The following is a 12,067-nucleotide window of genomic DNA, read 5'->3' on the forward strand; positions in this document are numbered from 1 at the left end:
AAACCGTTTTTCTTTCTGTTCTCTGTTAGTTTGTGTTTCTGAACCAAAGGCGTCAGCAGATCTTTAAAGCTGATCGCGTTCCTTGAAGTTTCTGTGTGAAATGCAGCCTGGCTCTGGAGATTAACTGAAGTTTTTTAAACTGTAACTCGTCTTTGATCTTCGGTATGTGGGTCACCGTCGTACCTGCCTGAGAAACCGAAATGAGAAGACGTCAGGCAGCAAGAGTCCTGCTGCACCTTTCATACACCTTCAGATGTTCACTTCCCCCCAATGTCAAACATTTTTACATGTGAAATCCTAAACGTGCGGCATGTTTTTCTGTTCAGCTCTCTGCGTCAGAACTCACTTCACAGGCTGCAGCCTCGACATTTTATATTCACACAGCAGGACTTTATCAGTCACAGTTTTCTTAGGATGTTTCTGTCCTGATGGTCCAGGTGACCCACTTCTTCCTCTGCTCTGAGTCAGACCAACCTGTTCCCCTCCTGGCCTGTGGGGGCGCTGCACCAAGAACCACTGAAGGAAACGACACAAAAACCTCTGAAGACACTGAGAGCAACTTCCTTCTTCACCAGATGGAAACAAGATGGAGGCGTCAGATTTTAGTGTTGGAGGATTTCTCTTTAGTCTTTGGCTGAAGACCAGGAGCCATTTCTGCTGCTAGCGCTAGGCTAGCACGTTAGCTTTGGTTGTATTTACCCAGAATGCCCTGCGCTGTAGTTCACTTCCTGCTGGTGGAGCAGGCTCCGGTCCGCTTGGCGTTCACATTCAAACTGAACCAGAGTTCACTTCAACCGAATCTAGACTGAGGTTTGGAGGACCAGAGGTCAAAGGTCACCAACTAAACCGGACTTTCTGGGCAGACGGACTGGAGTTGGATTAAATTGGTCTGAACAGGGCTGGCTCCGTTTAGTGTTTCGTCTGATAAAATCCCACTGAAGTTTATGATTCAAACCAAAGAAACGTTTAAAACTTTGTGGGTTTTAAAATGTAACAAACTGATTTACTGAAGGTTTTAGTCAGAAAGAAAATATTTAAAACATCTCAGCTGTTTTTTCTTTCATCTGCAGCTTTTAGGAAACGCCTGATGATGATTTATCATCAAACTGATGAAACAGATTTGGATTCTCCAGAACCGTCATCATGTCAGGTAAAGGTTTTCCTATCAGCCGCGGTGACAGCAGCGTAGGAGGAAGCGTGACAGCTGCAGCTCTGCAGGGGAACAGAAACTATCTGCCGTCGCTGGTTCAGTGACAGGATGAGACAGAACCGACACGTCGGCCCATCAGAACCTCCTGATCTCCGACCAGCTGCAGCTCTTCTGCCAGCGCTTCTTTTGGCCAGAAACTCAGTAAACCTGGAAGACGTGAACAGAATTATGATCCGGCTGTGATCTGAGCGTTCATCCACCCAGCAACTCTCCTGCTTCTCTAAATCAGCCCAGCAAATGTTCACAGCAACAGTTAGCTCTGCTAGCATCCAACACAGTTTAGCATCAAACCAGGTTTCTTCACTTTAGGACCTTTTCACAGCAGGAAATCGTTTGGTCCGACCCAAAAGCAGACTTTATTTCTTACGTTTGGTGCTGGTTGCTTTCATGTTGGGATTTTTTGGAAGCATTCATAATCTGTAAATAAATGGTGTCAATCTGTACTCCCATTGAAAAGAAAACAAGATCAGAAAAAGGATCTGGATCTGATCTGGATCCGGCTGTTTGATCCGCACCAGAATTCACTGAACTGGATTCAAAAACAACGAGGGAAACAAACTGTTTAAACCGGAACAAATGGGCCCAATTCCTCCGCTTTAACACGACTCCAGTCCGTTTGTCTAGAAAGTCCGGTCCAGTTGTTTGGACTGAATGCTAAGCTAACTCTGACCTCTGACCTCTTGTCCTCCAGACTTCGGTTGAAGTGAACTCTGGTTCGGTTTAAATGTGAACGTCAAGTGGACCGGAGACCGCTCCAAAAGCAGGAAGTGGACTACAGCGCAGGGCATTCTGGGTAAATACAACCAAAACTAACATGCTAGCCCAGCGCTAGCAGCAGAAATGGCTCCTGGTCTTTAGCCAAAGACTAAAGAGAAATCCTCCAACACTAAAATCTGACGCTGCCATCTTGTTTCCATCTGGTGAAGAAGGAAGTTGCTCTCAGTGTCTTCAGAGGTTTTTGTGTGGTTTCCTTCAGTGGTTCTTGGTGCAGCGCCCCCACAGGCCAGGAGGGGAACAGGTTGGTTTGACTCAGACAACCACAGCAGCTGGAGGTGGAGCAGATGTTCTGGTTCCAGTGGAACCGGGTCGACTGGACCATCAGGAGGGAAACAGCCTGAGTTTCAACAGGTTCATCCTTCAGCAGATTATTTCCACCAGGAAAACATCTCAGTCAGCTGCCAGTGTTCCCAGCTCAGTGTCCACAGGCCTCAGGTAGCAGGTCAAAGGTCAAAGGTTAACTTTTTAACTCCTCTGGAGCCTGAATGAAGACAGAACCAGGAGGAAGCTGCAGATTCTGTCCACCATCTGGTGATCCGGAGTGTTTTTGTGGCTTTATGTGGATATAAAATGAAGACCCTGGCAGCAGAGGAGGCGGCTGATTGATGGCGCCTCTCAGGACCGGCTTCAGCGCAGCGCCGCTGATCTCAGCTACAGGAGCGTGTAATAACTGCTGAGGAGTTTTAATGGCTTCAAAGCCCTCAGAGATCTGCTGAACTCCTCGCCATCCATCTCCCTGCGTTAAACTGTCGCTGTCCTGCCTCTCCATTTATCAGAGCGCCGCTCCTCCTCCGCCGGCCCGGCCCGGTCCGGACCAGCTGGTTCTGCCCGCTCAGCTCACTCCAGCTTCTACAAACCGCACTACAGGTGGATTCCTCTGACCACGCTGATTCCTCCAGACGGCCCTAACAGACCTGTCCGATCCAATCCGATCACACAGCTGATCTGATTGGATAAAATTGATCGCCTTCATTCATTTCCGACAGACGATTTACAGACCAGCTCTGGTGAAATCTGCATTAAATCATCATGAATCAGTTTAAGGTGTTGATGCTTCATCAGCTCAGGATTTTACTCTCACTTCCTGTTTCAGGCCTAGCGGCGCTGCAGAGGTTAAATTCCCGGGTTTCAAACCTGGTTTGGGTCTTTCTGTTCAGAACAGAACGATGTTGGAGACGCTCAGCAGCTGGCTTTGCTTTGACCACTGGCTTTTCTCCCATGATGCATCTCTGCAGCTCTCTGGTGTCTCCAAGCAGAGAAGCTTTGAGTTAGCCTCCTGCTAACCTCCTGCTAGCATCCTGCTAGCCTCCTGCTAGCCCCTCATGCTAGCCTCATCCTGTCACAACATTGAAGCCCAGCTGAGCTACCAAAGCTAACAGAGCTAACTCTTAGTGAGCTTCAATCATCCAGATAATTAGTTTTGGAGAGAAACTAATTGCCAATTAAAAGCTGAATGAATCCTTTGTAGCCGTTTGAATGGAGCAGGAGGGAGAACTGCTGCTCTTTGTTTCTGTCCCTGTTTGAATCCCAGAGGAACCAGACCCGGTTCTGAGCTCCAGACCCGGTTCTGCTGCAGGATTTTATCCGCTGCATGCAGAACAGATGCGGATCCTCCTGCATGCTCTGCTGTGGTTGACAGAACCACCTGTTCATGTCTGATGTGACTTAAAGGGCCAATGTCATGTAAAATCCACTTTCCAGCGTTGCATGGTGTTATTGTCGACCTGGAGCTTTGAGTCGTTGCTGTTTCTGCTCAGGTTTATTATTAATCACATTCACAACCATCTGATCTGCAGCTCTCGCTGGAGCGGTTCGCAGCCGAGTGTGACGCGGCCGGGATGAGGATCAGTGCCTCCAAATCCGAGGCCATGGTCTTGAGCCGGAAAAGGGTAGAGTGCCTTCTCCGGGTCAGGGGGGGTGTCCTGCCCCAAGTGGAGGAGTTTAAGTATCTCGGGATCTTGTTCACGAATGGGGGAAGAAGGGAGCGGGAGATCGACAGGCGGATTGGCGCAGCGTCTGCTGTCAAGCGGGCGCTGTACCGGTCCGTCGTGGTGAAGAGAGAGCTGAGCCAAAAAGCGAAGCTCTCGATTTACCGGTCGATCTACGTTCCCACCCTCATCTATGGTCATGAGCTTTGGGTCATGACCGAAAGAACGAGATCGCGGATACAAGCGGCCGAAATGGGTTTTCTCCGTAGGGTGGCTGGGCTCTCCCTTAGAGATAGGGTGAGAAGCTCAGTCATCCGGGAGGGACTCAGAGTAGAGCCGCTGCTCCTTCACATCGAGAGGAGCCAGTTGAGGTGGCTCGGGCATCTGGTCAGGATGCCTCCTAGACGCCTCCCTGGTGAGGTGTTCCGGGCACGTCCCACCGGGAGGAGGCCCCGGGGAAGACCCAGGACACGCTGGAGGGACTATGTCTCTCGGCTGGCCTGGGAACGCCTCGGGATTCCCCCGGAGGAGCTAGAAGAAGTGGCTGGGGAGAGGGAAGTCTGGGCCTCCCTTCTGAAGCTGCTACCCCCGCGACCCGACCTCGGATAAGCGGAAGAAGATGGATGGATGGATGGACATTCACAACCAGCTGCTCACCGATTATATTCACATTTCATTCAGGTCACAATGCGCCGCCAGTCTGTCAGTCGGGCTCAAGTGGTTGAAACAGCATCTTTATCGTTTATCATCCTCTCAGCAGGTCGATTCGTCGTTCATGCTGCTGATGCAGGAGTCTCTGATCCTGAGCATGTATGTGGTGACAGTGGGAAGGAACAACTCCTTATTAACAGGAAGAAACCTGCAGCAGAACCAGAGCCAGACTCAGGCAGCAGACAGAATCATTTAGCGATGAGTCCAGATGAATGTGGGAGCAGGAGGAGGAGCAGTGGCAGGAAGTGAGGTCATTTGTTTAAATGAAAGTTCCTCTTTGATCCTGATCATGTGACCTGGTTTGGTCTCCATTCTCACTGGTTTCTGTGCTAAAAACCAGTTTGTCTGGTTTAATGGGAGTTTGAGGTGCTGAATGTAGAAACACAAAATCCACCAAATATTTAGTTTCATATCGACTTAAAATGCTGTTTCACTTACAACGTGGGAATAGAGTGATGAGGAAACATCTGCCAGTGAACGTGTTACTTTTAATCAACATTTTGGATATTTCCTGCTGAAAAGTTATTTGTAAATTAGTTTTGTCTTATTTCAACTGAACAAAAATACTTTGTAATATTTAGTGTTTTTGCCGTTTCTATGTGACAAACAGCATTTTAACTTTCTGAAAGAGTTTTTCAGCAGAGGGAAGTCTGTCTGTCTGGTCAGCCTGTCCCGCCGAACTCTGCTGGGAGTTGCTTTTAACAGCTTTCACAATTTGAAGAAGTAATTTAGATGTTTTTCTTTCTCGTCTGTCATCACCTCCAGGTTCCTGGCGCGCCCGCTGCCGGATCGTACGGTTCTGAGAGCTTTCAGCAGCGTTCAGTCATCCCTCAGCCGGATCAGAACGCGGCGTGCTTTCAGAGCGGGAATGTTCGCTGAGCTGTCACGGCTCACAGTGGCAGTAATACGTTTAATGATGCCCATTAAAACAGGATCTGCTGCCAGAACAGAAGAGAAACATTCGATCAGTTTTAGCCGGAAGAATAAAGTGTGTCTGCTCTGCTGGAAGAAAAACACGACCATGAGGATTAAACTGGATTTCTATCGAACCGGAACCAAACAAACCAAACGTCTCAGGCCACGCCCACCGCTGTCCGTCCTCAAACACCATCCGTCCTCACACACCGCCGTCCTCACACACACCGCCGTCCGTCCTCACACACCGCCGTCCTCACACACACCGCCATCCGTCCTCACACACCATCTGTCCTCACACACAGGATCATTCAGCGCTGGGTTTATGATGTTTCTAATCTCTGAACAGTAAATGCTGCTGCAGCTGAAGGAGACGAGAAGCTCTGCAGGTTCTGACCCGCAACCTGCTGGCAGCGGCGTCGCTAGGCAGAAAACAGAGGATCAGTACAGCAGCAGCGTTAGTATCTCTGAAGCATTAGCATCTCTGAAGCGTTAGCATCACTGAAGCATTAGCATCTCTGAAGCATTAGCATCTCTGAAGCATTAGCATCTCTGAAGCGCTAGCATCACTGAAGCATTAGCATCTCTGAAGCATTAGCATCTCTGAAGCATTAGCATCACTGAAGCATTAGCATCTCTGAAGCATTAGCATCTCTGAAGCGTTAGCATCACTGAAGCATTAGCATCTCTGAAGCATTAGCATCACTGAAGCGTTAGCATCCCTGAAGTCCAGGTCAGTCCAGCAGCTGCTCTTATTTGCTGCAGATTGAAAGCAGAAGTTGGAGGATTGAGACAAACAGAAACTCCAGGATCATACCCTCCTCTCCCTCTCTATCTCTCTCTTCCTCTCCTCCTCCTCTCCCTCTCTCTCTCCATCTTCCTCTCCTCTTCCTCTCCCTCTCCATCTTCCTCTTCCTCCGGGTCACACCTGCTCAGTTTCAGTTTCTGTCTGAAATGAGGCAGCTGTGTGAAACCTCCTAAGGCATGATGGGAAGTCATTGCTGAGCCTGAAGGGAGAAACGCTGCCGTCATGCAGTGATCACCTCCAAACTGAGTCCGTTTAACGGCGCGCCGCAGCCAGGAGTCCATTTCCATTTAATAAAGCTTTAAAAGCTTCTGTCGCCTCCTCGCTTCCTTTACGGCTGCCGCGGAGTGTTTTATGGAGATGCATGAGCGTCATAAAAATGTGTTTAGCTTTCCGCATCGCTCTTATTGCCTCCCATGATTGTAATGGACACATTGAAGTGATGTTGTCTATAAAACACACATTAGTCACGTTAATAGGAGGCGTCCCCAGAGTGCAGATATGTGCAAACATCATGTGGCCCCCAGGAGCCCGTTACCTGGCTGCGTCCACCCCCGCTCTTCTCCGGAGGTAAAACCTGCAGCTCAGACCCGTAAGAAGCTCCGCCTCCTGACCCTGCAGTTTAACCAGCGGAGCGACGCAGACACATGTACAGTCTGGATGAAGAAACTTCCTGCTTTTCTGCTCCATCATTCTTGGAACCTGAAACATGCAACTGATCCGTTTCCTCTCCATCCGCACAAAAACTGGGATGAACGTATTTCTGTCACCCAAAGAGGTTTAACCTGCTCCAGGAAGCATAAATCAGCAGGGACTGCCCGTCGCCTAGCAACGCCACCGAAGCCTCACCCGTTGCCTAGCAACTCCCGCTTTATTGTTGTTGACTTCCTGGAACCACTTACTGGATTCTTGTCGGTTGTGCAGGAGGCTCCACTAATGCTTTTCAAAGATGTGGTTCTATTTGCAGCCATTTTCAGGTGTGAGTGTCAGCTTTGACTTGGGGGGCGTGGCCAGCAGCTTATTAGGATTTAAAGTGACAGAGGCCCTAAAACAGCTCAAAACAGGCAGGACTGATCAGACTGCAATCTGATCGTCTCAGAATGATTTTAGATCAAATGTTTAATGAACATGTTTCTAGTAGCCAGTAGACCCGTCCTAACCTGATCTAGGAAGCATTCTGCCTTTCAGCATCGTTTCTCCTGGGAGCAGGAAATGGTGAGGTTGGATCCAGTGTTTGAAAAGTCAAAGATTTACAGCAAGCAAGCTAAATATTTAGCTTCAGTTTCTGAACAAGCTAAGGGCTAACTGTTTAGTTTGAAAAAAAAAAGCTGAATATTGAGCTTGCAAACTAAATACTTGCTAATTAAGCATTGAGCTTGGAGCTGAATATTTAGCTTCAATGTAAATGTTTAGCTTGCTAACTGAACATTTAACACAGTTAGATGTTAAATTTAACATCTATATATATAGCTATAAACACATATCTTGTGTTTAGCTATAAACAAATATATAAGCTAATATAGCTAAATTAGCTTTGGCTAAAATCCATCCATTTTCTAACACCTTGTCCCTGTGGGGTGAGGAGGAGCTGCTGCCTCTCCAGCTAACGTTTCGGGTGAGAGGCAGGGTCACCTGGACAGGTCGCAGGGCAACACAGAGACAGACAGGACACACACACACACCTAAGGAGAATTTAGAGAGACCAGTTAACCTGACAGTCATGATTTTGGACGCTGGAGAACCGGAGAGAACCCACCATGCACAGGGAGAACATGCAAACAGAAAGACCCAGGCCAGGAATCGAACCCAGAACCTTCTTGCTGCAAGGCTACAGTGCTACCAACTGCGCCACTGTGCAGCCCTATTTAGCGTGTGGCTAAAACTAAATATTCAGCTTTAGCTAACAACTAATGAATGCTGAAAGTACTGTATTTATTGATTTGACCATAAATGATCAGTTGATTATTTATGCATTCAAACATCTCATCCATAATTTTGGGTTTTTTGCAGACATTCTCCAGCAGCTGTTTCTGGTCCGCCGATGATTTGTGCTGCTGGTTGTTTCCAACCGCAGCTGCAACACGGATCAGGAGGAATCAGCTTTGTGTCGTTAGGATCCAGGAAGCTTTCATCCCTCCATGCGGCCTCCCATATGTTTCCTCCTCCTCATTTCTCCTTTTCTCTCAGAGAAACAAACTGAGAATGTCTCTCTCTCTCTCTCTGTTCTTGATTCAGTTCTTGGGTCTCTGTTTCTTCTCTGAATCGTTGTCTCTGTTGCAGGTGAAGCGTTGAAACTCTTCCTATCTTATCTTCAGGTAGGAGGTTCACAGGATGAAGGTTTGTGTGTTTTAGAGTTTGGATCTTGTGCAGAGGATGGAGCAAAGCTTCATCTGAGGAGGAAGAAGGTTCATCTGAGCTTAAACTAACACCAAACAGGTTTTACATCTTCAAGGTTCGTTTGAGGAAAAGCGGATTTAGATTTCAGGAATGTGTGAAACGTTTTTCTGTCTCTTCTGTTTTACCTTCTGTCGTTTTCGTCTCCCGCCTCTGTTATCACCTCGCTGTGTTTCGGCAGCCAGTCTCCCTCATGTCTGCTTTCCTCGTGTTTGTCTTCAGATCCAGCTGGACTCTTCTCCTGCAGCACATTTCTGTTTCTGTTGGGTTTTACTGAAGGTCTAACTGGCGTTTCACTGTTTCTCCTCGTTTCTCTTTGTAGAAGTTTTTATCATTTTTACTGGATCCAGTCCAAACCGGTTTAAATCCGTCTTTATCCTGATGTCAAACCCAAACTGTGTCCGAGTTTCAACCATCTACTTCTTTATTATCCAATATATATGCTACATGGCTAGCATTGAGATGCTATTTTACATTAGTATAATTCCACTCCACGTCCTTTTAGCACAACTTGAACACAACAATAGTCTTTTCCAGCGTCCAATCAGATGGATTAGAAGCAGAAATGAACCCAGTGGGACGAGAGAATCGTCCATCGCTGCTGAGTGGACGTAGCTGTGCGTCAGATTTATGGCCGAACAAGAAGCACACAAATACAAAGGTTCCAGTCGAGGGAAAAAATGTGATTAATTGCTTAAAATCGCAACGTTAAAATTTATGTAATTAATTAGTCAAAATGAACGCGCTAAAGTCCCAGTCCTAATTAATTTATAGTTATTTGAAGTGATTATCTTCTCCAGTTGTTCTGTAAATTGGTCCTAACTTATCTGGATCAACAGTTTTCGTTCTTCTTCTGGAACTTCCTCATTAATGTGAGTATTCATAACAAACAAACCCTTTAAGGAAAAATAAACTGCCATTATAGGTGCACATAAACATCAAACATGGACATGAACTACTAAAATGCATCATAGATATTGTTGTGTGTGTAAAATGTTCAGACACAGATTAGAAGTCGTTGCCGCCTGTTTCTGTGCAGTCTGTAAAAACGTAGCTTCAGGAAAAATCTTTCTGTTTCACATCAGTCTTCTCTCTTCATCCAGTCAATCAGCTGGAGTCACATCAGAGATGTGGGTCAGACGAAAGGAGGACATTAGCTCAGAGAATCAGGTTAACCCAGATCTCTTCTTCTGATATTAACATGGCCTCGGGTGGAGGGGAAGTAAGTGATTATATCAGAAAAGTTTTCTGGCACCTGGAATACGAGTGTCTCTGGAACGAATGTCTGCCTCGTCTTACCTTTTTGTAGACAGTAAGAGAGAAAAGTTTCCTGTAACCAGAGAAAATCCAACCATCCATAAATCTTCTGCTCCTATTTACGGTGTTTCTAGGTGTTGAGGATCGGTTCTGGTGGGTCGGGTCTCTGCGTTTTGCAGGTGAAATGGTTCTGGTGATTTCATCAGGTCGTGACCTTTGGCTGTCATTGGAGCGGTTTGCAGCCGGGATGAGGACCGGTTCCTCCAAACCCGACACCAGGGTCTACGGATTAGAAGCTTGTTCCCACCAGTTGGGAACAAACTTCCAGAAAACTGCAAAACTGCTGAAACACTGAGTTCCTTTAAAATGAGGCTAAAAACCCTCCTGTTAGATTCATAATCACTGGAACACTGACTGCTACGTTTGATCATTTTGATGATAAACTTGATAAAATCCATCAGTCTGGAAGTGGTTCCTGAACCATCTCCAAGGTTCTGGACTCCACAGAACCACCAGGATCCACACCTGCAGAACCTTTCCAGGAAATTACTTCTGGAGCGATTAGTGTTATTTTTATTTCTATGATTATCCCAGAAGGGGAAGCGTTCCTCTGGTCGTGCCAACCAGTTGAGAACCAGCTGATGTGAAGGTGGTGGAAGCATCCGGGGCTTCGCCTCCATCAGCGTTCGCTGGATCAGCCGTAGGTGAAAGAGCCCGCTCTGTCCGTGACCTTGTCAGTGTGATGGAGCAGGATGAAGAGTCGTCCCTCCTCCTCCTCTCGCTGCTGTAATTGGACCATTGATTGGTGCTGTCTGGACACAACAAAGGAGTGACGGCAACAACTGTCTGCAAGCAGCTGGAGACGGGAGGAAGCGACAGAAAGGAGACTAAATGTTACCTTTAAAATAAAAACCTGCTGAATTTCATCATTTGATCAAATTCCTGCTTTCTGAATGTAAACTGGAAGCTCAGTTTGAACAGAGATGTTGTCTGATTAACCTACAGATGTGCTAACCAAGCGTTCCTGTTCCCACAGGGAACCGTTCAGCTGATTTTTAAGGAAGGTATCTGAATTTCAAACGCAACGCCCATCTGGCAGCAGCTGGATCTTCAGCTGATGCTGAAGCCGGACAGAACCAACAGAACCGAGTCCAAATCAAGTCCAGATGAAACCACTGAATTAAAATGTTTTCTGCCAACAGGAGACATCAAAGCTGATGAAATAGAGCTGCTGGCACAGGTCAGCAGCTTAATTAGGACGAGGACGATGCTTCATCCTCTGAATCCTGAAGTCAGGAGTTGACCTTCCTGCTTCTCTGATACCATCAGACAGACATGCTCTGCAGTGCAGAGACGGGCCCAGTCAGTGAAGACGCTCGTCCATCGGTCCAAACCAAACCATCAGTCAGACACTCGATGAAGGTCCAACAGATCTCTGGGATCCGATAGATCCACCAGCTTCTCCATCATGGCTCCTCAGGTGGACCAAATATCATTATCATCATACGCTCAAACATCTTAGGACTGGAAAAACTGACGTCTACGGCTTTCATAGTCTGCGCTGTGGGTGTACGACCAAAAAGTCCCAAATAAAATAAATCGTCTTTTTTTTTTTTAATGTTTGATATTCTATGAAAAAATATGTGAAAAGATGAACCTTCCACAAAAAATGTGGAGTTACTTAACATTGTAATGTTTTAAGTATAGATATAAGAAATGCAGATTTTAGTGTTGGAGGCTGTAATCCTGAGTAATTTAGATTTGTTAATATTAGGTTCATTTATTTTTTTCCCGAAGAGTTTTTGCGGCGCTAGTGGCTCGTATTTTTCCGACAGTAGGCAGACAGGAAGGAGGGTGAGGAGAGGGGGGAAGACATGCGGCAAGGGTCGTCGGGACCGGGAGTCGAACTCGCGACGTCGACTAAGGCCTCCAAACGTGGGGCGTGCTAACCCCCTGCGCCACCACAGCACGCCCCAGGTTCATTTATTTTTATTATCTGCATTTGAATGTTTTCTTAATTTGGTTTAATATGTGAAAAAGTAATTAAGTTGCCTTAGTTTGTGTTGGTTT

The 12,067-nt window shown here is 46.8% G+C and overlaps 1 protein-coding gene and 1 long non-coding RNA gene across 2 annotated transcripts in view; both read right to left on the minus strand.

The window, feature by feature from the left end:
* Positions 1–12,067, minus strand: part of enpp1 (ectonucleotide pyrophosphatase/phosphodiesterase 1) — a gene marked incomplete at its 5' end in the record, with an annotated part of 381,118 nt that overhangs the window by 137,549 nt on the left and 231,502 nt on the right. The gene's annotated exons all lie outside the window — the stretch shown is intronic.
* Positions 1–12,067, minus strand: part of LOC116733861 (uncharacterized) — a 25,825-nt gene continuing 13,758 nt past the window's right edge. The window contains exons 2-3 of the long non-coding RNA XR_004342120.1: positions 403–408; positions 1–11 (exon numbers count right to left, since the gene is read on the minus strand). This is a non-coding gene — a long non-coding RNA (uncharacterized LOC116733861). The remainder of the gene's footprint in view (positions 12–402; positions 409–12,067) is intronic.

This window comes from Xiphophorus hellerii, chromosome 15, assembly GCF_003331165.1.
Source record: "Xiphophorus hellerii strain 12219 chromosome 15, Xiphophorus_hellerii-4.1, whole genome shotgun sequence".
Classification (NCBI taxonomy): Eukaryota; Metazoa; Chordata; class Actinopteri; order Cyprinodontiformes; family Poeciliidae; genus Xiphophorus; species Xiphophorus hellerii.